Source organism: Dipodomys merriami, unplaced genomic scaffold (assembly GCF_024711535.1).
Source record: "Dipodomys merriami isolate MVZ:Mamm:240054 unplaced genomic scaffold, mDipMer1.0.p SCAF_664, whole genome shotgun sequence".
NCBI classification, from domain to species: Eukaryota; Metazoa; Chordata; class Mammalia; order Rodentia; family Heteromyidae; genus Dipodomys; species Dipodomys merriami.
In genome coordinates, this window is record NW_027206251.1 from 521,060 (window position 1) to 546,538 (window position 25,479).

Below are 25,479 nucleotides of genomic sequence, written 5' to 3' on the forward strand. Positions count from 1 at the left end.
CAACAATGAGAAGTACAAGTTGTCATGTCCAAAACGAGCTTGACAACGTCGGTGCGGGGGGCGAGGTGGAAGTTGGGGAAGGAGAAGGATTGGGATTGGGGGGAGGGGGGAGGCTGGGAAGGGATGTGAAGAGTAAACAAAATAGGAGGCTGCAATGCTTGGTAAGAAATGTACGCATTATCCTGCCCATGTAATTGTAACTCCTCTGTACAGTATCTTCTCAAATAAAATTAAATTAAATTTTAAAAAAAGACTTATTTTAAGTGGGAAGAAGGTTCTCAGAAAAATTTTTTCAGTGTTTGTGTTGTGTAGTATTACCCAAGTGTACATAAGGTAACAGAAGGAGAAACAATAGGAATAGGAGAAGAGAAATTCTGTATTTAAGTAAAATGGTTCTATACAGTATAGAAGACTCTGCAAATAAGACAATTTTGAAATAATAAAGCCATGGCCAGTATGCAGATCTATGGGAGTGACATAGAGAAAGCATTACTACTAAGTGGAACATGAAGGATGAGACCACTCTCTTTCTTCTAATAGCTCTAAATCATTATAGCTAATCATTCAAATTTGTAAAAAGTAGAATGGAAGAATAATTCTGGTTCCAAGCAATTCATATATAAGACCATGGACTTAACTGGAAAAAAGGCCATGTCGAGTGCACAGGAATTATACTAGCAATGAACTAGTGGCTAAGATCACATTTCTTTTTTTTTTTTCTTTTCTTTCTTTTTTTTTTTTTTTGATGGTAGTGGGGCCTGAAATCTAGGCCTGGGCCCTGTCCCTCTATTGTTCAGCTCAAAACTTTTTCTCTACCTTTGAGCCCCACACCACTTCCAGGTTTCTGTTGGTTACTTAGAGATAAATGCCTCAGAAACTTTTCTACTCATACTGGATTTGAACTGCAATCCTCAGATCTCAGCCTCCTAATTAGCTAGGATTACCAGTGTGAACCACTTGAAACCTGCTTAGGATCACATTTCTAACAGTGTATACTCAGCATAAGTAATGTGTATAGTCATCCGTCTTTATATGAACTCGAGATACAAATCTGTGAAACAGATTAGATTTTACACTCACAAAAATGGTTGTAGTTCAAAAGTTGATACCCATGGAGAAATAAAACTTAAGAATGTAAAGGAGTCTGGGAAGTTCAGTTTGCATCCAGCTTGGGCAAAACAGTCTTTGAGACACTATAATTAACCGGCCAAAAGATGCATTAGAAGAATGTCTCAAGTGATGGAATACTAGTTATGAGCAAGAGTGCTGAAGAAGAGCTTGAGGTTTTTGCATACATATATACATACAAACACGCACATACACACAGAGGCACTTATATGTTCTAACACACATATGGAACAACTGTCAGATTATGTAGAAAAGTTAGAAAATATATCCTTAGTAAGAATAAAATCAAGTGATAATTTTTAATATTAGAAAGTCCTCAAGTGAAATTTCCCCAAAAAGCTTGAGAATATTACATAGGTGAGAACAAAGATAGTAAGAAAGTCAACTCATCATTAATAAAGGGATCAGATCCGGGGAGGAATGAATCAGAGACCCCTTCACAGCATCTGAAAAGGTTCATATCCTGTTTCAAATGTTAGAACATCTTTGAAAATAGTCCATGAACAATCTGAGCCATCAGTCTAACGGAAAATATTATTGGAGAAATTCAGAATTGCTAGTCTGTATCTAGATTAAATAAAAAAAGAAAACTATTGTAGGACAATGTGATACAAGCCAGGAATTCTAGCACTCAGAATAAGACAGGTGATTAGAGAGTGGAATGACGTAGTGATACTTTCAGTGGACTAGGTAGTATAATTTGTCTCAATAAAACAAACAAAAGAGGAATAAAAAATAAGCCAGAAAGGAATAAACAGTTGGAAATTTGGGCTAATTTTGTCAATATATTTTGAGAAGTCAAATTTCCTATTGAAACGCAACTCATATAATCCTCAGTTGTGTTTAAATGCCGCCTTCATTACAGAATATTACAGTTGTGTTTAAATGTCGCCTTCATTACAGAATATTACTAGATGCAAAAGAGCTCATGATTCCCAACCAAGAATTTGAAAAAGCAACCATCATTCTGTTAGATTCTAAAGAAATGTTGGATTACAAAAGCTTAAGCCTAGAGAAATAGGAAAGTTCATTTAATGTAGGACTTTGTAGACCTGGCTAAATAAGAATTTAGATTTAAAATAAATATTTTTGTTTGTAATTTAATATTCTATAGGATCGTATAAAATTGTTTTTAAGTAGAGATTTAATTTACAAATTCACAAATTATTATGGCATTCTATTTGCCTAAAATATTATTTCAAGTAAGGTATAATTAGTAGTTAGTTAACAGTTAATTTCAACAGTTCATAAGTAACATGATAATGTGAATAATCTAGATAAAGTTGTCAACAAATTGATACTATTAATTTATAAATTTACCAAAAGAGCAACTTTTTGAGACTTTGGTGTAACATGGTATGAAGAGAGTAATTGCGTGACATCTTTTTTTTTTTTTCTACCAATACATAACACAGGAAGAAATTTCCTTAATTATGTACCTCTGTATACAATGAGAAAAATGCTACGGTTAGGGTTTGTTTTTATTTTGTTTTTGTTATTTGGTTTGTCCTAGGGCTTAACTTCTAGGCCTGGGCACTGTTCCTGAGACTGTTTTTGCTCAAGGCTACTGCTCTACCACTTGAACCTCAGTGCCACTTGTGTCAGGCTTTTCGTGACCAGTTTATTGGAGGTAAGCATCTAAGGAACCGTCCTTCCTGGGTGGGATTTGAACCAGAATCTTCAGATCTTAATATTCAGACATTCAGATCTCCTGATTATCTATGATAGATAAAATATGTAATTATAAATAATATTTGCAAGTGTTCTGATCTCAAGGGTAACACTGGATGGAAAATGATGCAGCAAAGTTTAGTGTAGTGTTTAGTGTACGAAGGGCATCACATTAGCAGTAGTGTAGTATTTTTCACAATACTTATATGCTAGTCATGTTGTGAATTTAAGGAATTTTAACGTGCACATTACAAGTTGGAAATTGTTGAGCTAGGATGACTTTATGGCATAAAATCTTGGGATTGATGGTTATCTAAATAATGGCTTACTTGATAAACAAATGTTTACTCTAGAGGAATTAATATAGATACTTCATCGTTTTAACTTCTACCAGACTGTGGTTATTTTTTCTGTTGAATTTAAATATGTAACGCCTCATTGAAAACTGCACTTATTACAGAATTAAATAAAATGCAAACAGGTACTGTTTTGAATGTCTCTAGTGTGGCATGTTCAGAATTTGAATATGAATAGCTAGTAATAATAGGAATGTTGAAGAACACATATATTCTGTCCTCCTAACAATTATTAAGTTTGAAAAGTTAAGTGTTTCCATAGAATTGAACTTTTTCTGTTTTAGTATGAGACAATACTAAAACAATTTTTTTCCAAAATAATGACAAGTATATTCTAAAAATATTGTATTGTTTGATAATATTCAAGTTGATGACCCTCTCATAAAGGGATAATTAAATCAAATTAGCAGCCAAAATGTTCATTTCTTTAAAAGGTAATACACTTAGAATAAAATTACTATACCAATACAGTGAAATTATATTTTATACAGCTCAATTTTAATTTAATTTTATTGTCAAGGTGATATATAGAAGGGGTTGCAGTAATTATAAGGTACTGAATACATAATATGTGCTACTTTTTTTACCCCTCCCTCATTTTTCTCACACTTTTCCTTTACCCCAATACACCACATAAGTTGTAATGTAAATTTCCAACATGTTGTTTTGTGAGTATTGCTATTGCATTGGTTTGCCCTTTGTTCTTTGTCTTGCCATTTCATTGTTCCTCTTCCCTTGCTAAATTAAGATAAATGTATATACAATACACAGGATATTGAAATCAAATATAACAGGGATAAACCAAAGGGAAAACACAAAAGAAAAAAGGAATCACATAGTACATTAAAAACAACAACCACAAACAGAAAATTCTGTTCCCATATCCAGGAGTCCATTTTGCTCATCATCATCTTATATGGTCATACATACATAGTTATTGAGCAATTCTGCTCAACTGCTAGCACTATCCTAGACATTTCCTACTTATTACAAATGAGGAAACAACGGAATCTATTTCTTTGTGTCTTGTTTATTTTACTTTGTAGGATTTTTCCAAGTCTTTCCATTTCCGTATGAATTTGAAGTATAGAATTCCATTGTTGGTGGGAATGTAAACTTGTTCAACCACTTTGGAAAGCAGTATGGAGGTTCCTCAAAAGACTTCACATAGATCTCCCCTATGATCCAGCAATCCCACTTTTGGGCATTTACCCAAATGTTTACAAACAAGACCACACTAAAGCTACCAGCACAACTATGTTTATTGCAGCATTATTTACCATAGCTAAGATATGGAACCAACCCAGATGCCCCTCAGTAGATGAATGGATCAAGAAAATGTGGTATATATACACAATGGAATTCTATGCCTCCATCAGAAAGAATGACATTTCCCCATTTGTTAGGAAATGGAAAGGCTTGGAAAAAATTATATTAAGTGAAGTAAGCCAGGCCCAAAGAAGCATAGGTCCCATGGTTTCCCTTATTTGCAATATCTAGTATAGGTATGAGTCAAGCGGAAAAGGTCAGATAATGTGATGTTAGGAAAATGAACCCTTAAATATGTATTTTAATGTTCTCGTTTCTTTCATGCATATGTTTCTAACGCATTTATAAGATTATTTCTTTGTTGCTTTGTATGTCCCTCCCCCACAGTGTAACCCCCGCTTTCACTATATTTGATGTCAGTATAACATGTGGAGGAGATGGGGCCAAACAAGTCGTTTAAGGATTCAGGTGGACCTGTTGCAACAATGAGAAGTACAAAATGTCATGTCAAAACCAGCTTTACAATGTCGGGGGGGGAGGGGGGTATAATTGGGTGGGGGGAGGGGGGAGGCTGGGAAGGGAGGTGAAGGGTAAACAAAGGAGGAGGCTGCAATGCTTGGTAAGAAATATATGCATTATCCTGCCCATGTAATTGTAGCCCCTCTGTACAGTATGTTCTGAAATAAAATAAAATAATATTAAAAAAAAAAGAATTCCACCGTGCATACATAAACCACATTTTGTCACTTAGTTCATCTACTGAGTCGCATATTGGTTTAAAACATGACGGCATGTAATTATCACTTAGGGTCATTCAAAAATGAGAGATGCCACTTCCCCAGACATTCTAAAAGCATGATTTCTAAGTAAGATAGGATTTTATGGTGGTAGGAGTTTTGAGAAATCTGGATGAGTCTCATGTATATCTTGCACTTAATTAGGCAGGAAGATATCCAATATCAGAAGATAAATATGGTAGTGTCAAAAATATGTCCCTTGAGAAAGATATAGGAGGCTGCCAGAAGTATAAAGTAGTTCAGATAATTTTGAAGAATTTAGAAATGCAAGCTTAAGTATGTCTCTTTAAATAACAATTATGTAAGTGGAAGGGCAAAAGAAGGGGACGAGAAGAAAACAACTGACAGCAGATCATTGTCCAAAGATAGAGTATAAAAAGACATAATCTATAACTTTCAAGTTAAAGAGAGACCAATAGAATACATCTCATTTAATTTAGGTACATGCAAAATAATTACTTGGCTTTTTCCTACTTTAATGCTCCAAAACAATGGAAGATTTGTAAGAAAAGTTATGTGATTGCCATTGCTTCAACCTGAACACCAACTGTGATAAGCCTTTTTTTTCTTACTTTGCAGTTGGAATTTATCCCTAGTTGATGATATTGTGTCTGATTAGAGTCAGAGTTAGCGGCTTGTACTTGTACATTTATCCCAGAATAGGTTAAAGCAGTCCCCCCCCCCAAGATATCCAAGTACATTGTCTGAATCTGTACTTTGAACACACCCTCACACCTGAGCACATTATTTGAAAATATACTTCAGCATTTCTTGGCACATTCTACTTTGTGCCCTTGTCTTCTTTGCACATTCCTTTTGAGTTCGTAGTTGCTCTATTTACATTTCATCTGTAAAAACTGCTAAGAAAATTGTTCAACTACCACTTCTTCTTTGCACATGCCCAGTCTATGTATGAAGGTACATTGTCCATGTTAAGCAATAGGGTAGTGCTCACTCTCTGCGGAGAAAAGTTCCACAATATGACCCTGTGTCCACATTAAAGTGTGTAGAATTTAAAGCATTTTAAGACAAACAGTGATATTAGAATTGAAAGGCACCTTATGGACATTTTCTTGGAGCTCATTAGTTTACCCAAGAGAAATATAAATCATCCACAAAATCTGGATTAATATTTTTAATGTTGCCACTGTGCATGCATCCATATTAAAAATCTGCACAAATAAAGAAACAAAAAAACTAAACCTTAACAGGTAGATTGACTATGTGCTTATAACAAATTATGGAATAGATTTTGGAATTATTGCAAATTCCTAACCAGTATGAATTAGTTTCTTCTCTCCCCACCACTACACACAAATATTTAAGAGTGGCAACAGAATTATTTCAAGTAATATACTGTAAATGTTACTGCAATATCATGTGTATCTCTAAAATTCCCTTGAAAGTAATAGATTATACATTCTATTGAAATATTAGTTATTGTATTCTAGGAAACTTTTGGAAGAATAGACTGTATATCTTTGAAATGAAAAAGGTCAAAAACTAGTAGCATAAAAGCTTTAGAGGAAGTCTGTCTTCAGCAATATATATATACATATATATATATATACATATAATATGTAGAAAGACATACATTTTAGAGAATATTTGTCATCAGAAATAAATACATATATTTGAATTTATGTGTGGAACGATGTACATTATAGTGAAACAAAAATCTTAAAACATAATTAAATTAAAAAAAATACATCAAACCAAGTGACTCACGCCTATAATTTGAGCGATTCTGGGTAATGAGATCTTAGAATTGTGTTTGAAACTAGCCCAGACAGGAAAGTACTTTTTAGGGGACTGGGAAGGTGGCTTAGTGGTAGAGCGCTTGCCTTGCATGCATGAGGCCATGGATTATATTCCTCAGCACGGCATAAGCAAAAAGAAAAAAGCTGGAAGTGGCGATGTGGCTCAAGTGATCGAGCTCTGGCCTTGAGCTGAAGAGCTGAAGGACAGCGCCCAGGCCAGAGTTCAGGCCCCACGACTGGACCCCTCCATCCCGCAAAAAAAAATACTTGTTCAATTCTTATCTCCATTTAACCACTAAAAACAGGAGTTACCTCTGTGCCTCACATTAATTTCAAAAAAGCACCTTTTAACTGCTGTGAACATTCCTTAGAAACATGAATACATTCCCCTGGAAAATGTTAAGTAAAACCTATAGAATATTTATGTTTATGTTAAAGACATGACTATTCAGTTTAAGGTATTTAGGTAATGATTAGGAATTAAGAATAATGATAATATATTGGGACTGGTCTTTTATTCTATTTTATTATAGTATTAAAATGATATTTGTAATGATTGTATAAAAATACTCTTGTTTGCTATTTGAGTTATAATAAGTAATAAACATTTTAAATTGATTTCCATAGGAAAAAATCATTTTCTTAATGGTATCAATTCTTTTTTTTCTTTTCTTTTTCTTTTTTTCCTTTTCCTCACTTTTTTTAAAAAATTTTATTTTTTATTGTGAACATACTGTACACACGGGTTCCAATTACATGGGCAAGATAAGTACATTTCTTATCAAGCACTGCAGCCTCCTCCTTTGTTTACCCTTCACATCCCTTCCCAGTGTATCAATACTTTTGTAATTTCAAAACAATTAAAAAAATTAGTCGAAGGCTGATTTGCTCTAAGACTATATTTGTTTTCTTGTTCTAGTTTTTATATGTTGGTCGAAATTAAAATTCCAAAAATTCAATGGATATTGGTATTCAGGAACATCTTTATATGTACTAATATTGGAGTTGCTTAAGTGAAATTGTTTTATTTCATTTGTTATTTTCACAAATAAGTCAAGATGATTATGTATTTTTATTCTTTTCATTGCTATTGGTTCTTACCTTGATAATAATTTTTTTCCTAGCAAAGTAGAGAATACAATTGGATTGAAGAAGTAACATATGACTTTCTTAGAATGCAGATGCATAGATTTGGGTCATTTGTCATTTGCTAAAAGTTTCTTCCAGAAAAGGTTATCAATTACTTATAAGTGATGCATAATTCCTAGATATTACAGTTATCATATACACTTTTTGATTGAGTTATCTCTGTATAAACTCAAAAAAAACGGCCAAAAAACTCAAAAAACACAGAAATCACATCGTTGTTTTAAACGCTGTAGTTTACAAAGACTTTTTAGCCAACAATGAAAACATCTTTTTAGGTATTCTGCAATTTGTGTGAAGTATTTTTAACAATAGTTTTCCTTTTTGCTGACATGAAGTTCACATGCAATATATAATCTCCTTTTATTGTATACATTGTAGTGCTTTGGAAGTAAATTGTACAATAATAGGTTTTCCAAGCCTAATTTTCACAAACTTGCATTTCTTCAAATAGAAATGCCATAAATTTTAGAACAGACATTAAAATAGATATAAAATTCACTTACAGGAATTTGTCCAGCATACATCCTCTATAGTGTGTCTTTTCAAATTTGTTTTTGGGGATTATTTCCAGGTTCTAACACATATTATTCAAGTGTACTGTCAATGAGCTATATTCCCTGTCCAAACAAGTTTTTTACTTCTCTTTAATATATACATAGAAGTGTAATAAATATATCCTGTAAATTTTCTTTGACCTTTTGAAAACTTGCTTGATATAATGATTGTAGTATTGTACAAATTGATTTGCTATGTGGAGTATATCAATTTCTCCATAATTGCACTACTATATTTTGTGTAATCTTTTTATTTTATGGTCATACTAGTGAGTTTTCTTTTGATTTATTCTTAGATACTAAAGAGGAACTTATTTCATTTGCTCCTCCTATTGACTATCAATTTACATATGTTCTTTAAAGAAATACCCTATTCGGGAAAAATTTATATAGAATTAGAAGATATAAAAATACTTAAGATTCAGTAATATTGTAGCATTAACATTGTAGCATTAACAAATATGTTTCCTGTATCTCTTGGATACGTTTTCACTTCGGTTATAGTGTCCTTTGAATTATGAAAAGCTATCACTTGATATAATCCAGATTATTTTTGCTTTTCATTAGCCACTAATGCATTCCATGTCAAAATTTTAGAAACCTTTTACATTTATGCATTATAGGTTTTCACATCTCACATTTAGTTTGATAATCATTTTTTATATTAAATTTTTGTATAAGGATGGAAGTAGGCTCATATCTGTAACCCTGCCAGGCCGGGCAGGAACGTCCATGAGACTCTTATATCCTATAAACCTCTAGAAAACCAGATCTGGTGTTGTAACTCAAGCCGTAGGGCACTCACATTGAGCAGAAGAACACAGACAGCGCTTAAGCCCAGAGTTCAAGCCCCATGAATGTCAAAAAAACAAAACAAAACAAAAAAGGATTGAGGTAGTAGTCTAAGATCATTCTTTAAATCTCGAGAGACAATAGTGTCAATACACCCATTTAAGATTTTATTTTTTTTCATAAAGTCATAGGATAGTTTTCAAAATCTATTGATCATAAAACTAAGAATTTATTTTTGACAACTCTGTTACATTCTTCTATGTATCTGCTCTTATAGTAGAACTATTTAGTCTTCACTACTAAACATGGTAATACGATTCAAAGTTAGTATGAAGGCTGAAGCTACACAATTTTACAAGATTGTTCTGACTGACCTGTATTCCTTGAATTTACATACGAGTTTATTGAGCAGGTGGACCAATATTCTACAGAGATATCTAGATGTTTGATAGTCACTCATATTTTGTACCTTGTAAAAACACAAGACCCCAGATATTATACATAGAGAAATGTCTTTAGTGAATACTGGAAACAACTAAAATTAATTTAGGAATGAGTTAAGACTTAGATAATGCTGTAGCATCATCAAACTGAATGATAACAACTTGAGCTGTACAACAGAGGAGAGTGAGAGGGGAAATAATGATGGAACACATAGGAGCTATATGTCATTGCTATGGTGTTTCAAAAAACAGAAAGACTTCAGAGAAGAAAAGGAGAAAAGTAAAGTGTCCTGAGTCAAGTTTCTTTTTAATCCATCTAATAGTTTGGACCAAAAGTCAGTGAAAATGGGAAAAAAGAAAATAGAAAATAAAGCATTGTATATACCTGTTACAATGTAAGGAAATTTAATAGGAATATGATAATTAATTCGCAAAGAAATAAGAGAAAAATTAGCTAAACTCTAAAGGGAAAAAGAATGAAGAGAGAAAAGAAGCAAAGTAAAACATTTATCAATAACAAACACAAGACTTTGGAAGTGGAAAGGTAGTGGGAATATTCTATATAACAATAAAAATTGCTAGCGTGGATAGAATAAGGATCACATTTTATCATATATAATTTTGAAAAAACATACTAGGAATGAAATTTTCAATGTCATGATTTGCAACACTATTTGGATTATAACTAGGCAGTATAGCTCAATGGTAAAACATTGGCCTAGCATGTGTGAAGCAATGGTGTGATCTCCCAAACATTACAAAGTACACACAAAGCAAACACACACAAAAACCACATAAACACACACATACACACATTTGGAATATTCATATTATCATATTAAACAGAGGAAATTATCACAAATACTAAAAGTATGTTAATATATGAAATCATAATATTACTCATACTATTTAAAAGTTTAGTAGAAATAAAATAATCACAATATACTTGGATTTTAATAGATTAAGTAAATTGAAAATTAATAGAAGACATGAGAATATTTGCAAATAAGTTTAAAAAATAAGCATTTTGAAACAAATGTCCTTTTATTTTGACAAAAGATTGATGTTACTGGTGTTTTAACTCAAGATTTAGAATATGATAGCGAGGTGCCCTATATAACAGTAGCGAGGGCTATATATCTATTCATTTCATTCTGAATAGTTTTATAATAAGGTCAGAGTTTCTCAGTATCTCTCGAATTACAAACCCTATTTACACTACCCACCATAGCTAGAAAATGGATGCCACAAATCACAATGACGAGCTCAAACTTTTTTTTTTTAATTCAAGTAAAACTATTTCCAAAAAGTGGCCAAGTAATGAAGCATTTCTTAATAAAGTATGTGCTTCTTGAAAATACAGTAAGGATTTGTTACCTGGACAAATATGTTTATAACTATAAGAAAATAAATTTATTTAAAATCATTAACCATATAAAAATTAAGAAAAAATTGTTTAAATAGTCATGTTAAATATTATAAAAGAAAAATACATGTGTCTGAATAATTTACATGTGTAAAAATCATGCAAAAATAAATTAACTAATCCTACAACTCTGAAAAAAATGAATTACCCTAAAGAAACGAAATCATTTAAGCCCAAAATTTGAAATTTAGAAAATAAAATGAAGTGTGCTCTTTAGTTGACTCAATTAAGTGTAAACCCTCTGTATATCGATTTTATAATAAAAATGCATTAACAAAGAAAGCAGAAGTACCCATGGATCAATAGCAACAAAAAAAGCATCAGTATTTCTTGTTTTGAGTATACAAAATTCAATGGAAGGCATTACAATGTTCCTTCCCTATTAAATGTACTCAATACTTTACCTTATTTAGGTAACTGTAACCTCTGTGTACATTACCATTAAAATAAAATTAAATTGAAATTAAAAATAACCCAAATGATATACCAATTAAGAATTCGTAGAAGCCATTGGTTAAAAACTTTGTAAAAAACTGCCATAAATACCCAAGGAATATATTTGATGATATTATTTAATTACTTCAACTTCAGCAGAAAAGCCAAAAGTTTAAAAATTGTTACAAAGTAAAGTAATAAATCAGAATATATTACTATTAATAATAAACATAAGATTAATTTATAGTGGTAGTCCAATATGTAAGAAATGAGGGAATTTGCCATTCATTTGCACTTAATAAGGGAGAAAGAATATTTTAGGTCTTTTTAAATTATCGTAAGTTTAATGAAGAAACTATTCTGTCACATCATATGATAGTCAGATAAAGCTGATATTAGAGCAAAGAACAGTTTTTTGAATGTTCATGTATATATTTATTTTGGTTGTGGGAAATTGTGGGTATTTCAACTTGGGGTATATTTTTCTTGCTAGGCTGGCATCATATCAGTGGCTCATTTTAGTATAGGGGTTTCCTTGCCACAAGAACTTGGACATGATCTGTGCTTTTAGCCTTCCCATCATCAATGGCATCCGAGATGAACATCAACTTGTCCAGCCTGCTACCTTGATTGGCCTGGATCCACAGTCCTTTCCATCGTAGTAATTAGATAGTGAAGGATGGTGGAAATGTTCCAATTCACCCAGCTATAGATTGAGAAGGAATTCCACTAAACTTTTGGCCTGGGTTCTGTTCTCAAGCCTCCTAAGTAGTTAAGAGTACAGATAGGAGCCCATGGTGCCAAGCAGTAACAGCATTTTTAAAGCAATTAGACATATATATGACTTAGGCTTGTGATTACCTCAGGAAATGAATAAAAGAGCAGTGAAGCATAGAGGACAGGCAGAATTTTAACTAGCTACTCAGAGGCTGAATACACTTAACTAGCTACACGGAAGTCTGAAATCTCATGACCACTGTTCAAAGCCAGTCCAAGCATGAAAATACAAGTGATTATCTAAACAAACAAACAAAAGAAACAGAAGTGGTTGAAGGGGTAGACCACTATCCTTGGGCACAGAAGCTGAGGAATAGTTCCCAGGCACTATCAAGCCTCAAGAATGATGAATGCATGCATGAGCACATGCACATGTGTGTTTGCATACTCCCATGCGCATGAACACACACACACACACACACACACACACACACACACACACACACACACACACACACACACACAAATGAGCATTTCAATGTGAAGTTCTTTTTTACCTTGCTGTACTTTATTACCCTGTATTAGTTCACAAATTAACAAAATCAGCTAAGGACCTATTTACATAAAATTCATCATGTTTCTCTAAAATCTACTTTCTTTTTGGAAGCTTGCTTTTAATTGACCCAAAAGTAAATTATTCAGGAAGTCTTCATCACTCTCAAGTCTATAGTATTAGATGATTGTTTAGGTTCTTCCTAGCAATATGATTTTGAGAAATCCTGCATCAAATAATATATTTCTTTCACTAGAAGGGAAGCCTCTGTCAAAAAATTAATAATAGGTTTTTCTCCTCCTGGCATGCATCCGTAGTTATATTATCTTCATATATTTCATGATCTGTGTATGGCAAAGACTACCGTGAAAGTAAAAACACCCTTCTCAGCGCTTAGCATTTTTATACCATTCATAGATATGAAGGTGTTTAAATGTTACTGAAATTGCTTTGGAATAAATAACGTTCACCCTGACTATCTTGAGAAAGAAGAATTCGTTTCTCAGCACGTTAGGTAAGAACATCAGGGAAAGAAACAAAAAGTAAAGTTAGGAACAACTCAACACATACATTCAAATGAAACAAAACAAGACAAGAAAACACAAATTAATTCAGTACTCAAGAACCTGCAGGAAATGCAAAGATTTTTTAAAAATCATCTATGACAAGCTTATGAAAATCCTGACTACATGGGAGTGCACTGTTGTGAGAACATTGGCTAAGGCCCAGACTAGACAGAAAAATCTGTACATAACACCATGCACTTGTTATTCTAAATTCCAGGAAGAATAACATAAAGTGGACTGAGACCAAGATCATACACATGTAGGAAGCCAGTTTCTATCTGAAAAAATTATCAGGATAATTTAGGGCAGGACACATGACAAAGTGGTAAGAACACCCATGTAGTGGGCACAAGATACTGTAATATTAGGGATATTAAAGAAAAAAGCTATGATTTTAATAATTGGAATAATTGTAACACTTGAGTATTTGAGTGGAGAAAAATCCATTAGAGAGATAGAATGAACCCACTTTCCAATGCTACTTTAGTGATAATGTTTAGTGGTTCTTCACACAAAACAGAGTTACCTTGCAAATGAGCATGGATATGCATTTGGGTTATGGAAATACTCTACTTACACAGGTGTAAATTAAATAGAATTTTTGTGTAGATTGTAGTTCTTGAACTAAGAGCCGGGTTATGTCCCTGAGCTTTTTCTCTCAAGGCTACCACTCTATTACTTTAAACCACAGTTCCAGTTCTTATTTTCTGTTGGTTGTTTGGAGATAAGAGGTTAATGGACTTTCATGCCCAGGATGGGTTTAAACCATGTTCATCAGATCTCAGCCTCCCGAGTAACCAGGAGTCTAGGCATGAGCCGTCGATGTTTTTAATAATTTAGTAAATTGTATAGTTACAGAAGTTAAAAATTATCGTTGTAACTTGTGTAATATATGTATTTATGTATATATATCAATACATATGGATAGAAATAGTTTAACATATTTTTGTATCTACAGTACATATATGAAATCATCCATTATAAAATAAAATGGAAACAAAAGTTAATAAGGAGCAAAACAAAGGGAATTGTTACACGTTTCTTTTTGTTGAATGAAATATGAATCAGTTTGGAAAAACCATCTCTAACAAAATGGATAATTTCTATTAATTCTAATCCATCTATTTGCCCATATTGTGCATCCTCACACATGAGTGTCAAAATCAAACCACACTTTTTGTATGTATTTAACTCACCTATTATAATTTAGGGGATAGATGAAGTAATCAAATAAAGATTAAAATAATAGTAAGTGAGGCTATGAGTTAGAGCTGAAAAAGATTTTAAATATGATAATAGCTAATTAAAATGAATATTTCTTACTTTTACTCTTGTTATGTCTCTCATTCGCACATTACGAAAGTACATAGAAGGTTCTCACTAAATTTATGTATTAAAAATATATTGAAAAATATGGGCATAGTGTGGTTTTAGCTTATTGAGACATGTATGGGATAGTGTGTTTTTGAGGACTTGCAATACGTTGTGATGGAGATGAAAGGAAGGATGTGCTTATTCTGAAAAACTGGCTAGAGGATTGCTCACAGAAAAATATTGATGAATTCTTAGAAAAGGTTACTGTAAAATCACTTTCACAACCTTGTTCATTACTGCTCTATTCACCACAGCCAAGTTATGGAAACAGCCAAGATGCCATTTGGCGGAGGGATGGTTGGAGAAAGTGTGTCATATATACACAATTGGATTGCATGCATCCATTATGAGGACTGTTACATTATTTGCAAAGAAATGGATAGATCTAAAAATATGCTAAGTAAACGAAGTCAGAATCAGACACACAAAGGACCCATGTTCTGTCACATATTTGGAAGCCAGAATTTTATGCAAGTTAAACAACAGTATTAACCAAAGCTTTCATTTTTCAGAGCAGTATTTAAAAGGTGTAGTAGTATCTTATAAAATTGAACTTTTAATCCAACAAAATGAATACCAGGAAACTATCACCTGGAAGATGTGAGGGGAAGACAAGGGGAAGGAATAAAGAGAGTTATGGAGTAAGAGTGAAGACATTATATTCAATGCAAATAATATGAAAATAGAAAATATTAAAGTGGGGTGAGGTTTGGAAGGGTAGGGAAAAGTTATATAAAGATCCAAACTTAAAAACTCATTTATTGAATGGAAATTCCCGTGTATACCTAGTTAAGATAATAAAAATATAATTAAAAACAATGGAGACATTTGATCTTAAACCCTGTTCTCTTAAACCATGAGTCAATATAATATTTTCTTCCTCAGAAGTTTTCTTTGTAGGTATTTTCCTCATAGTGACAGAAAAGTGATCAATGCAATGAATATCAATACATTACATTGCACATATTAAATCACAGTAAAAATGTTAGAATTCACAACATGATAAAATAAAAGGTAGAATGTGTCAAATGCTAATTGATTGTTTTTCCAAGTACTTTACCTATGGTATATAATTTAATCCTCACAATAATTGCATAAAGTGGAACTCCTTACATTTTTAATTCTCAGTTAATAATATTGAAGTCTTCAGAGTTGGAGTTACTAGTACAACATTGCACACATGGTAAGTGTTAACCAGAGGATCATGTCCCACTGTATCAATTAACCTCATTCTATTTTATGACTAAAATATCAGCACTTAGTCTACAAATTCTAGGAAAATTTCCCAGAATTATTGTTTTCAGTTTCACAATATTTCACTTTATCTTTGTTAGAAAATAGGGAACTGTAATATGAAAAGTCAAAGTTAATAATCAATGCATACCTCCTTGGTGAAAGGAACTGCTAAAGTATTACATTCTTGATTTCTAGCTCAAAATAGTAAAAATCATATTTTATCCCTTTACTCAACACTGCAATGCCTGGGGACCATATTTCTGTTTAACACTGTCTTACTGAAAGAATGACCTCCCCAATTCCTGATGGAAACAGACTGCAGGTCTTATGGACCAATCATTTTCACATTGCAGCTCAACTAAGTTGTTTACCATTCGAAGTATTTTGATTGCTTTTTGTACCTAACATTTTGAGAGAAAGGTACTACTTTAAAATGCTGTTAAAGCAAGACTGATATAAAAATCACCTTTGACCCCACATAAATATGTTACCTTTCCTATACCCAAAAATGCATTCTGACCTATCATTAATGTTAGGAATGAGAGGATAAAAAATCATAGACACCAAGACCTAAGTATGAATTAAAAGACTCTCCAACTTGTGAATACTATTGGTTTAAAAAGAAATGAAGGGCTTGGAAGGTGGCTTAGTGGTAGAGCGCTTGCCTTATATGCATGAAGCCCTGGGTTCGATTCCTTAGCACCACACAAGCAAAAAGAAAAAAGCTGGAAATGACGCTGTGGCTAAAGTGGTAGAGTGCTAGCCTTGAGCTAAAGAGCTGAGGGATAGTGCCCAGAGTTCAGGCCCCACTACCGGACCCCTCCCCTCCCAAAATAAAGACATCAATACTACCAAATTTTTTCAAAATTTCTTATGATACTGAAGACTAATGAAAATAACTCATGTTCATGGGAGTAGAACACAAAACACAAGATTAATCCTAATCATATTAAAAGACCTTTATTTATACTACAAATTCACTCATAACTACAAAGATTCTAAAAATAACTGAAGCACAGTGACACAAAAATAATTTAACTGCATCATGTACATTCAAAGGACTGTGCTAATAGAAAACAAAATTATACTTATAATTAGGTTACCCAATTCACTTACATTCTTTTATTCTATTTCTTTTAGTTTCATAAAAACTGGCTTTACATAAAATGATGCATAAAAAGCCAATATAGCCACTTACATTTTCAGATCTTAACAATATTTATTTCACAAATGTCTTTAGCTGTATAGTCAAAGAACTAAAATATTACTAAAACATTTATATGTTTTTATGAAATTGCAAAACTCTCTCTGGGGGGGCTGGGAAGGTGGCTCAGTGGTAGAGTGCTTGCCTTGTATGCATGAGGCCCTGGGTTCGATTCCTCAGCACCACATAAGCAGAAAAAGCTGGAAGTGGCACTGTGGCTCTAGTGGTAGAGTGCTCGCCTTGAGCTAAAGAGCTGAGGGACAGTGCCCAGGCCGAGTTCAGGCCCCATAACTGGCAAAAAAAAAAAAAAAAACAAAAACAAAAAAAAAACAAAAAAAAAAAACCTCTCTCTGGGGTGTTATTTATATTGGAAAAGATATTAGAAAAGCCTTATTTGTTAAAGTTGTGATAGTTACTCCCACAAAAGAACTATTAATGAAGAAAGCTTTGTATGTACAAAACAACTTCAAATGCATCCACAATCTGGAGATAACACATGTTTTTGTTTTTTAAAAAATATATATCTAACAAGTATAGATACAATACTGATTTTCAGTAATTATGATGGGATATTCAAACCTTAAAAATACGGGGTTTATTATCTTGGTGTGAATAGATAAGGTCTTACAAAGAAAGTTATTTTCAACTGAAATCCGGAAAGAGTTTATCCACCTTGAGTTTCACAGAAATACCCTGAGAGTAATACCTATTTGGTCAAGTCGGTTAAAATCACTCCATGAATATTTCTTAAAAATATAACCAATTTAAGAAGTCAAATACACATTTTGTACAGTCATCTTACAGAATAACTTATTACCTAATTATATGTGTATATTTTTACCTAACATATATTAAGAAATAAAAATGATCTCTTTTATCTAACTTATGTTGTAAATGCTTTGATTATGATGATTTTATTACTTAACAAATAAAATTTACTGAAATGACAGGACAGAACACTTATAAATAAAAAACATTGCAACACAGCTCTTTGCAGCCTCACCCTGTTCATATTGGCAAGCAATATTGCAAGAGCAAACTCACACACATAAACACACATGTGTGTGCACGAACACACACATATACACACATGCTAAATTCAGGGTTTATTGTACAAAAAAGTTCAAATAAAATATTAGTGATTTGGACAAATGATAATTTGCCTTATTACAAAATAATACATAATCCAGTCACCATGGTAGTAACATTTTATCTGCCCCGCCACCTGTGACCACTTAATTTATTTTAGGTAATTATTAAACTAATTCATTCCTTCATTAGTTAAATACTAATACTAGAGCTTGAACTCAGGGCCTAGCTCTGTCCTAGAATTTGTTTTTTTTATTTGTTTTAGTTTTCTCAAGGCTATCATTTTATTGCTTGTATCATTTCTAGCTTTTGCTGGTTACTTTCAAACCCGAATCTAATGGACTTTTTTTCTTGGTCTGGTTTCAAACCACAATAATCAGATTTCGTCTTTCTGATTAGCTTGGAATAAAGACATGAGCCACCAATGTGGCTCCTACTTTTTCCTATACTTATATATTGCACATACTTAGCAATTTAATATTGAGAATATAGAAGCAAGTTGTATAGTGATTATATTGTTCTGTCAGAAATTCAAGTTAGTAATGTAAATTTCTTCTTAAGACCATACACAAAAAATACATACGAAGAAATCTGATGATGTGTGTGTATGTGTGTATATGTGTGTGTATGTATGTGTGTGTGTGTGTGTGTGTGTACTGTTGCAATATGTTTCACATATAAGTACTGTGCAGGGGTGTCCAGACATTCACAGTAATTGCGTGAATATCTGCCTTGAGCTACCAATTCATGGACAATGTCTAAGTGTCCACTCTAGGCTTCCCGATGAAGAGGGGTATACTCATCCTCATCCTCAGTATTCATATGACTGGCCTTTTTTGAAAGTAGTCTCTGCACTATAGTAAGTTGCAAGTAAAGCACTCTACCACTGAGCCAGCAACCCAGTCCAAGGATTAAGATTCTTATTTATAATTTGGTCAAAGCTATGTCTCTTTATGTAGGCTACTAAAATGTATTTACTAATTTCAATAAATACATAAATTCTATTTCAATCTCTTTTAACAAATAAAAAATAAAATTCTTTACTTTGTAAATGGATCAGAAGCATGGATTTTTTGGCCAGCTAGGTCATTGAACATCTGTATCTCTCTTCCTCTCTCTCGTTCATGATTCTCATAGACAATAAGTTGATCCATAATTATCCTAATTTATTTTGCTTTTATATTTTTGGTTGCATCATTTCACTTTCTGCTCTGCCATTTTCCAAATCAGCACCACATAAACAGAACCGCAGAAGTGGTTCTGTGGCTCAAGTGGTAGAGCACTTGCCTTGATTTGAAGAGCTCAAGGACGGTGCCCAAGCCCAGAGTTCAGGCCCCACACCTAATTTTTTTAATAAAGAATCTAAATCCTTGATGATTCTATTAACAATTCTGACAAATCAGTTGAATCACACTTTTCTTGCACAATGAAAGAAGAGATCCAGGCTAGGAAAGCAGCTAGAAAAGACAGGCAGATTGTATCTGTGACAAAACTTTGTGGAAAATGGTATCAAAGATTACTTACTGGTGATCCATTTGCATTGAAAGTATGATGCTGAACTATTGTTTGCTGATTCTGACCTATTGCTTTGATCATTATATTATCCAAGAAGAAAAACTGAAATTTAATTGATATCAAAGGACTACTAATACATGTGGACTCCTCATTAAGCATCTTCAATCATCAAAATCAACTGAAGAAAATAGATAGGCCTATTTTTTAGATGAAAACAAGTGTCTTTAAAAAAAAACAAGAATTTAGGTAGTCATACAAAGGACTTCTATTTTACTACTGCACTATACATTTTTTTCTAAGGTTGGTTACCAGTAAATAATGGATCTATTAGAAAGCACTTAAAGCTCATATATTGAATAGTAAGTTCTCTTACACTATATCTTGGTATTTTCCAAATCATTTACATAGAAGGCATTGTTTCCTATTTTCTCCTTTCTAGAATAAGCTGCCTATGAAGACAGCACTGGTCCTCATTTTCAGTCTGTGCATTTGAATACGGAGGAAAATCTTTCCTCTGCTCTCTATCAATTCACTACTCTCCAGTTAGAATAATTTAAAATAGTAAAAATGGAAAAAGAGAAAATAAATCATGGTGGATTAACATATGCAGAAAATTCACCAGATTTTTCTGACCAGTACAACCAACCTGAACTATTGGGGACATACATGGACACTTCATTTCCACTGGTACTCAAAGTCTCTGGTTAGGCAATTCTGATGAAGACAAGGAACAAGATGAAAACGTGAGAAAGGTATCAATTGCAAGAAAATAATGGAGAAGAATCCATGCAAATTTCTTCTTTGGGATGTCGAAATGAATCGGCTTACTACAGTACCGAGACTATTTTTCAAAAAGGCCACTCATATGAACACTAGAGATGAGGTAAGTATACCCCTCTTCATCAGGAATCCTAAAGTGGACATTTAGACATTGTCCATGAGTTGGTAGCTCAAGGCAGATATTCATGCTATAATTCTGAATGGCTTGGCAACCCTGCACAGTGCTTATATGTGGAATAATACCAGAATGGATTCTTTCTTACTTCATCATGATGCAGATACCAATCTCCAAACTAAAGTCCTCTTGACCCCCTTGAATCTTGTTGCTGGGAATTGAAATAGCAAAGATATGCTGTACCTCCTTCTGTTGAATCATGATATCAAACCGGATCTGAAAAACAACTTGGAAGAAACCTCATCTGATATTGCCAAAAGGATAAGTATGTATCACTACTTTTGAAGTAGTGGAAGGCTGTACAAATTGTACTCCTATGTAGTAATGGTTTGGTTAAGTTTCTTAAATTTCAAAAGTGCCAGTCCATCCTTTCTGTCCCTACAAAATATTTTCATAATACAAAACAACAGTAATATCTTAATTTAAAAATTTATGGATTCCATGGTATTCTTCCACGTGAATTGCATGACTTTGGTCTCAAAATGTATTTAAGAGTTGTTTGTATGCATCTATAATGATTTCTGCAGAGTTTGGAATATTTTTAATTTTATTTTTTCTGTTGAAATGAATAGTATAGAAATAGATAATAGTATAGAAATAGATAATCCTGGTGATTGTCTGAAAAAAGTATCTATGTTTCTATAAAGTTCATAATCTATTTCATTGTCTTCTAGATATAATACTTTGCAGTCTATATTGTTTTATAATATAAAGGTTCATTAATAAATGTGTCCTTTCAGATTACATTCTATATAGAAAAAGTTTAAGATTCCTTTTTTCCCGAGGTCCTTATATTATTTTATTTCTTTGGGATAAAAAGATAATGTTATCTAATTTCAAGTTTTTTAAAGGTTATTCTATGTAAGGGCCGTTCGAAGGTGAAGATTTAATACACTGATGTCAAACTAACCTGTAATTCTATGAATTACAGGTTTTGTTACACTTGATTTTTGTAATCAACTTTTTAATAACTGTTTTTCATTTCTTGCATTTGAAGAATGAAAAATATGGAATACTTCACACATTTTCATATCATCCTTGTGCAAGTGCCATGTTAATCTCTGTATTGTTGTAATTTGGGTAGACCGACTGCTGAAGCATGGAGTATCCTCTTAGTTTAAGTAGTTAATGATGCAATCTTTATACAGGCATATATCCTTGGTTGCCTATTTGTAACAAGGAACCTTTATTGTTCCTAAATATGCTATTGATCTTATTTCTATAAATTTCTGTATATAGTGGGAAAAACTTATATTGTGTGGTCGATTGCTCACATTTGCAATTTTTTGTCAATGACTATTTTGTCGTTTTCATTTGAAATTTGATCATATTTTGAAGCCTTTATAGCTAAGTCCAAAGGTGATGGCTTTTCAAGTACTTATCAACGGAGTTAGCGTTGTGGAGCTAATGGATTCAAAGTAAGCCTTGCATAAGAGCTACTTCTAAACTTCTGCAGCTTAAAATTTCCTAAATGAGGTCTCAGTGGTACAAATGTGTTCCTTACCCTTCACCCTTCTTCCATGTAGGAACAGACCAACCAGAATATCTTACCCTGACAGCATAGTTTTCTTACTGGAACAAAATTAATCTTAGTTACAAGGGTTCATAGAGAGATGAACACTGCAGACCGAAATATTCAGAATAGAAGGTATTTTATCAAAATATAATTGTTTATTATACCTATCATTTTAAAAGTAGCTAAAGCCAAGAATGTGAAAAAATTGTTCATATGCATGTTTACCTAATATCCTGGCCTGTCTACCATCCAACAAGGCAGGAACTTACACTACTGACTTTCTATCACCAGATATTTCCATACCTCCTAGAGAAGTCCATATGTTTCTCCTCGATATTAGGCTTAAATTGGTTATGTTTTAATCAAAGTGTTTCCTCTTGCCTCCAGGCTGTAAATTTACAAATGGTAAAGTTTTAGGTCTAACTCTACTGAAAACTGAGGTAGAGATAATGGAATAATACTTTAAAGCAGAGTTGCCTTTGATACCCTAACCACAACAGAACAATGAATAACAATTTCTCATAATATATATACTTATATATTTTATATTTATATGTATTGATCTTAAATTTCACACAGTGACTCTTACTAGAATTGATTGATAATTTGACAAATAAATTGAAATTTATTCCCATAAATAGATTGAAACATGAATAATTAGGTTTAGAATATATAATAGAATATAAAAAGTATCAATGCAATGTCCTCGGTATAAACTTGTGATACCTTCTAAGTGTTCGTGGTCTTCTGAATTCACATAGTAAAAAAAAACAGTATTGTTTTCCTCTAATCTAGAAGAGATTTTACACTGCTGCTGTGTATATTGTGTTAACTCGCTAGTCCCAAAGTGTTTTTCTCCATATTTCTGAAACATTCTTACTGATTATACCCAAATTTTGCTGATATGATGCCTAAAAGCTATTATTCTTCTGCAGTACCCACGGGTCTGAGGATATCAGGTCCCAGTTATCTGCATCATCAGGTAACATGGGCAAACCTTCTCATCTTGGCCCATGCAACATGCTAACAGAAAGTAATTAAAGACCCATCTCAATTTCTCACTTCCTATGATATTTCAGTGCCCCAATTCATTGCAGGAATTAGCAGTAAGCAATTGTGAAATGTAAGGCAACTTAAAATGAATGATGAGATCACAAAATATGAGAGAAAGTAATGTAGTTCAAACTTTCAATTTACAGATGAGCAGCCCATATGAGTAAACAAAATCCCAAATGTCACAAGATTATTTTTAATACCCCTCTCTTAATGATGAATGAAAGATTGCAGTCCAGCATAAGTAGGCAAAAAAATAATTCCTGGAATGATAGATCCATAATTGTTCTACCAAGGCTAGGAAAACTTGACTTAGAGGTCCAATATAATTTCGAAAAACATTAATTGAGAAGACCCTTAGTACTTCAAAACACTGGTACTTCAGTAAATCTTGGTTCTGTAGTATAAAAATGTTGTCATTCTCAAACCAATGATAACCTACATTTAATCTCTTGAAAGTATATAACTTTTCAAATAAACTTTTTAAAATCATATTCACCAAAATAACACTTGACAAGTAAATGACAGTGACATTAAGTTTTTCAAGTGTAGGAATCAAGTTACAATAGAGTTGATTTATTTACTCAGCACTAATGCCAAATAAGTTCAACCATTCATTAAAGTGTAGAAATAGTATCTCCCACCATTTGCGTTGATCAGTAGGTGCCTTCCAGAAATGTGTAAAATAGATCAGCCTCCCATAATTCAAACCCAAATATTGGATAATAAAGTAAATTTCATCACATAAGAATGCACACTTTAAAAAGTTACTAATAGTTGCCCAATCATGTGTTGCCTTATCATATTTTCCCTATCTGTCTAACATAGTAAGAAATATGACTTTAAGTCTTGATTATGGGTACTGATCAGATATGTGATAAACATAAAATTTGTCTTCTATTTCTATCATATTACTCTACAGTAATAAAATTTAGTTTTCTTCTTTGTCCAAAACTTATAGGTAGTAGAAAATATCATCCCATGTAAAATAAAATAATCACACACCAATGTACAAAGCCATTTATAAAAACTGGTAGCTAGCTATAAATTCTAAGTGATTTTTAAACTTTCTTGTTGACTAAAGATTAATCTTCCAAAAAGATGAGAATAAAATCATGTCTAGGTGCTTCACGTCTCCAGTCTTACAAATTGTTATTGCAGATGAATGAATTATGGAAATATAAGCTGACATCAGTTCAAGTATATGCAGGATTGAAACTCCATGGAATGTATATAAGCCTTTCAAACTATTAACTGACAGTTTAACAGAATGACTATCAGGATATTGAAACCAGAAAGGAATAATATTAAAGACATAAAATGAATGAAAAATGGAACAAGGGGCAAGTACAGCTAGAATACTCAATGTACACATGTAATAAAGGAAGTGGTAAATCTGAAATAAGTCTTGGAGAAAGGGTTGGTTAAGAATGATAGAAGTATTGCCTCTGATCCAGGAGCACTGGACAATTAGGTGGACATATTTAATTCCAACCCACTTGTGCAATCTTTTGAAATTCAGTTAAAAACACAACTACAAACAAAAACACACAAAAATCACAACCAAACAGCAATCTCTAGAAAGTATTTATATGACCTCACAAAATTTTAAGCAGTTAATGAAGGGCAGTCTTGGGAAAAGCAAACAAAGCTGTTCAAAGATGGCAGGTTAGGGTAGGGGAGAATTTTGAACAGATTTGAATAGACTGTCAAAGGTTATAAATCACCTACATCGACTGAAAATATTTTCTTCTGTGAGTATTCTTTTTTTTGGGGGGGGCGGTCGTGGGGCCTGAACTCTGGGCCTGGGCGCTGTCCCTCAGCTATTCATCTCAAGCCTAGCGCTCTACCATTTGAGTCACAGCTCCACTTCCGGCTGTTTTCTTTTTGCCTATGTGATGCTGAGGAATCGAACCCAGGG

The 25,479-nt window shown here is 32.9% G+C and overlaps 1 non-coding gene across 1 annotated transcript; it reads right to left on the bottom strand.

The window, feature by feature from the left end:
• Positions 1-21,990: 21,990 nt before the first annotated feature.
• Positions 21,991-22,092, bottom strand: LOC138815742 (U6 spliceosomal RNA). The gene has a single exon (XR_011368449.1). It is a non-coding gene; the product is annotated as a U6 spliceosomal RNA (small nuclear RNA).
• Between the last annotated feature and the right edge of the window lie 3,387 nt (positions 22,093-25,479).